The sequence below is a fragment of the Nelumbo lutea genome, chromosome 6 (assembly GCF_056320005.1).
Source record: "Nelumbo lutea isolate HS-2025 chromosome 6, American lotus-T2T, whole genome shotgun sequence".
NCBI lineage: Eukaryota > Viridiplantae > Streptophyta > Magnoliopsida > Proteales > Nelumbonaceae > Nelumbo > Nelumbo lutea.
In genome coordinates, this window is record NC_142689.1 from 46,998,019 (window position 1) to 47,002,658 (window position 4,640).

Here is a 4,640-nt window from a genome sequence, read left to right on the forward strand (position 1 = left end):
TAAGAAGTACTTCTTTAAAAAAGTACTTCTTTCCCACTTTTTTACCAAACACAAAACCACTTAATATATGGTCCCAACTCTTAAAAAAATACTTATTAAAAGAAATACTTCTTGTAAGTGTTCTCAAATATTCACTTAATCAAATCTGTAATAGAATGTTTTGGAATTGGAGGCAAAAAAGAACCGCACATACTCTATATGGATCCACTTATCTTGAAATTGACTCGTCCCTATATATCACCCTACCCAATGTCATATGCAAACTATATAATATATCGACTCGTCCCTAAAGACAAGCCCATTATGTTTGATGTTGACTCAACCTATATGTTATATGAACCCATGTGGATCCATTTAAAATTAATAAAAATATAAAAGTATTAGTTTTATAAGAGTAAGTTTTAATTTAAAATCTATTTAAAATAATAATATTTAATAATTAATTAAAAGGTAATTGAAATTAATAAAAATAATTTACTAATGAAATTAATAAACTTTATAAATAAGGAATAATTTTATTAATGAAGTTAATAAAATTTACTAAATATTTATTAACTTTAAAATGCGTTTTTGTTAATTTAAAGTCCATTTAAGTTCCAATTAAATTAAAATAATCTTATCCAATAATAATAGAAATAAATAAAATTTACATTATTAGTAAAACTAATAAAAATTAAAATCCATTAAAAATAATACAAATTAGTAAACATTCACAAAATTAGTAAAATTAATACTAATTTATTAGTTTTAAAAAGTAATCTTTAATACTTTAAAATTTCATAAAAATTAAATAGAATTTATAAAACTTTTCATTAAAAATAAGAAAAATTAATACAAGTTAAAATAAAAATAAATAAAGAATAGGAATTGACCATGGACCGACTCGATTGTAAATTAGAAATATCGCAATAAAGCTTGTGGATCAGTACAAAGTATAAATTAGGAGGTTTTCGCTGGTTGCGATATACTTCAGTTTCATTGTGTACGGATCCCTCTGAAAATTGGGTTTCTCAGTACAAACCAGTTGAAAGTAGGGATGGTACCCACGTGGTGCCGAAAGCCGGTGGATGAGTGGGTCCATGGATTGCGATAGGTGGCCGTGATACCATGGTAGATGACCGGTAACGGAGATCAAACCGGCGTTAAACTTCCCGTTTGGTGCTTGTAAAATGTAATGTCGTGTCTAGGGAATGGAATGCTATGACTCGGTCAAAATCATACTTTTCTTCAGCTCTCAGTCTTCTGAGGTTGGACCAGATATATATATTATTTGTTTGCAACAGTTGAACACGCCAAGTCGCCAACGTAGCGAAGAAAAGGTCGAGTGTTGCTGACTCAGCAAGGCATCTTTCTTAATATCAACTCAAAATTCAAAAGCCCTTGCTTTTGGAACAAATAACTGCATTGTACCCGAACTGATAGTACAAACAATGCAGGGGTATTTCTGGAATAAAAACAGTAACTGTTGAGTCAGCTTATTACTAAATCCAAAAGAAGGTAGAAACTGTCTCTAAGCCATCTACACATATATCTATCAAAGCGATTCTTCGTCTCGTTCATCTCGCTCTCTCTCTCTCTCTGTTTCTCCCCCCTCGTCTCTGTCTCTCAACTCTCAAGCATGCGTCCAACAGAATACCAGGGTTCCTCCGTACCGTTGGCCTTTTTAGGACGGTCGATCCTCAGCATCCGTCGGAACCAAGTGATATCCATGGAAGGCACTCAAGAACAAGAGCTTGAAGATCTCGAAATCTTTCAGAAACACATCGTCGATCGCTTCCTCGATCTTTCACTCCAACGTTCATCCTCTGATGCCTCTGACCATGTCGATGATCTTCTCTCCATCGCATGGGTGCGAAAGCTCCTCGATTCCTTCCTCTGTTGCGAATCGGAATTCAAGGCCTTATTCTTCCTTGATCGCGACCCTTCTCACGCCGCCAAGCCACCGCTAGATCGCTTTATCCCGGAATTGCTCGATCGCATGGTTAAAGCGCTTGATGTATGCAACGCAGTCACACACGGCATTGACTCGGTCCGTCACTGCCAAAAGTTAGCTGAGATCGCCGTGTCGGCTCTTAAGCAAAAGCCAGTGGGAGAAGGCCAGGTTCGTCGCGCTAGGAAGGCCTTGAGTGTTCTTGTCACGTCGATGACGATCGACGATAGAGAGGGTTCTTCCCATAACAGGTCGACGGAGCGGGTTTGGTCCTTTGGACGGAAAGGCAGTGGCTCGGCCTCAGCCAAGGATCGGAGTCATGGGTATTTGCGATCGCTGTCTGGTAGTGTGTCGAAGACGTGGTCAGCAGCAAAGCAAATTCAGGCAATGTCTGCCAATCTAATGATGCCACGTGGATGGGAATCTACTGGGCAGGCCATGTCCGTTTACATCATGAGTACGGTGTTGGTGGTTGTGATGTGGACTCTTGTGGCGGCAATTCCGTGCCAGGACAGAGCTGGGCTTCTAACCCATTTTGCGTTCCTCCGGCAATTGGGCTGGGCCAGCCCCATAACTTGGCTACAGGAGCGAATTGCGGAGGAGTGGAAGAAGAAGGAGAAGAAAGGATCAGCGGGGTTGCTGGATGAGATGCAAAGGTTAGAGAGGTGCAGCCAGAGGCTGATTGAATTGGCGGATTCGGTTCAGTTCCTGGTAGAAGAGGAGCAGATGGAAGAGATTAGGTTGCAGGTATCTGAATTGGCAGAGGTATGCCAGAAGATGGAAGAAGGGTTGCTTCCTTTGCAGCATCAAATAAGAGAAGTCTTCCACCAGATTGCAAAAAGCAGGGCACAGGTGGTGGATGTCTTGGATCAAGCCGCTAAATTATCTACAGCAGCTTCTTAACAATGTGTTTGAATATTGTCGTGTGAAGACGGTGACAACTTCACTTGTAGGTACAGACGCAGGGTTTGGGGGTACCAACTTCTCCCCACTCACAACATATATCATACAACCATGGCTTTCAGGCTTTGATTAGTCTTCTACAGGAACCAGCTCCACTTGTTTAAATCGGGTGCTGGAACTAACGTATTATTATTAATCATTGCCTATCATTTTTGGATCTAAGGATCAGCTTGTTTTCGGTTTGTATTTCATTTTTAATGTGTAAATGTATCGAAGTGTAAATTCTGGTTTGGTTCTGCGTCATTTTGTCATTTTGACTTTGTTTTATTTGTTTACACGAAAGGGAATGGAGCCAGGAGGAAAGTAATTTTTTTAGGAGTGATGTTAAAAACAAGATGTGGTTCCCGCTTTCCGTATACGTATTTCACTACCATGAAATTTATGGTAACAACAATCAATGTCCAGGCTACTAGAATGTGCAATAAGCTTCCGTAATAGCATGATAGCACTCTATGGAGGGAATGTGAGTGGTATGCACATGCGATGAGCATAAAACATCATTCATGACAGCATAAAACATAATTCATGGCTAGTTTGTGATGAACATAAAACATCATCTATGGCCTCCTATGAGTATAAAGTATCATTCATGACCTGTGATGAGCGTACAAACACCCCTTTGCAGTCGATTTGCAATTCCTGCGATCACAACAAACTGCAATGAAGCATTTTGAGTACAATTGCTAAGCTGCCCGAACATGTCAGCTGTTCAAAAGTCTTACCCTTGACACGTGACCAAGGGAAAATCCACGAAGGGACATAGCTAACATGTTTTATGCAAGAATCCTTGAAGAAAAGGAAACTTTATTCTTAAAGGATCTTGTTAAACACATCACAAAACCTCAGTAGAATTTACCTGGGACATATAAAAGAATCAAGATCCCCTTCATTAATGAGAAAAGTCCTCTTTTGGTCAATTCTCTTTATAACGTTGGGATCTCCTCTATAAAAAGGGGAGACACAAATCACAGGGACAACCAAAATTCCGTAACATTCCCCCTCGGAGAAATCAAGCTCATCCCTAACATCCTAATCCCAACACAGTTTAATCTCCTAGAGCAGGTGTAGACCAAGATGAGAGATACCCTACAATGAATAGACAACCATGCCAGAGAATCCCCCTTTCACCCTCGCCAGTCCATCCACAATGCCCTCTAACTACCTAGTAGAATCCTTACCCAAAGCACCTACCCTTCAACCATACGGAGGCAGTTACCCGCCTACACCTAGCACTACTCATAAAACACGATGCCCTATTGTCCCTAACCAGATGCCAATGACCATGATCAGGGAGCAAAGTATCGCACCCACCGAAACACCTATCAGCCAGGTGAAAATCCGGGAATATGTGCAAGGTCATATAAAAGCCAGTTAAAACAAAACCCGATCTGTCTACATCCTTCAAAAGCCCTATTCCTATACAAGCCTTACCTTGCCAAGTATGCTCCCCCACAGCAATGGACCCTATATGACGGATAGAAAGGGTGTCCGCAAGAGCACGTGAGCAAGTTCGAAGATGCCCTGAGGGCTTTCTCCTTAGACAATGATCTCAAAGTATGTGAATTCTCTAAGTCCCTTACAGGGCCAGCCTATTCATGGTTTGTTAACTTGACCTCTGGGAGCTAGACTCTTAGGGAGAGCTCACTACCAAATTCTTGTCCAACTGCTTCACCTCAAAAAGGAGACTCACAATGGTCAACTTCCACAATGTCGAACAATGACCAGGAGAGGACCTCTTGGTCTACGT

At 40.5% G+C, this 4,640-nt stretch overlaps 1 pseudogene across 1 annotated transcript; it reads left to right on the forward strand.

The window, feature by feature from the left end:
* Positions 1-869: 869 nt before the first annotated feature.
* On the forward strand, positions 870-3,144 carry LOC148848825 (protein ROH1A pseudogene; annotated as a pseudogene). Its single transcript, XR_016100499.1, has one exon. The product of XR_016100499.1 is annotated as a protein ROH1A pseudogene (transcript).
* The last annotated feature ends 1,496 nt before the right edge of the window (positions 3,145-4,640 follow it).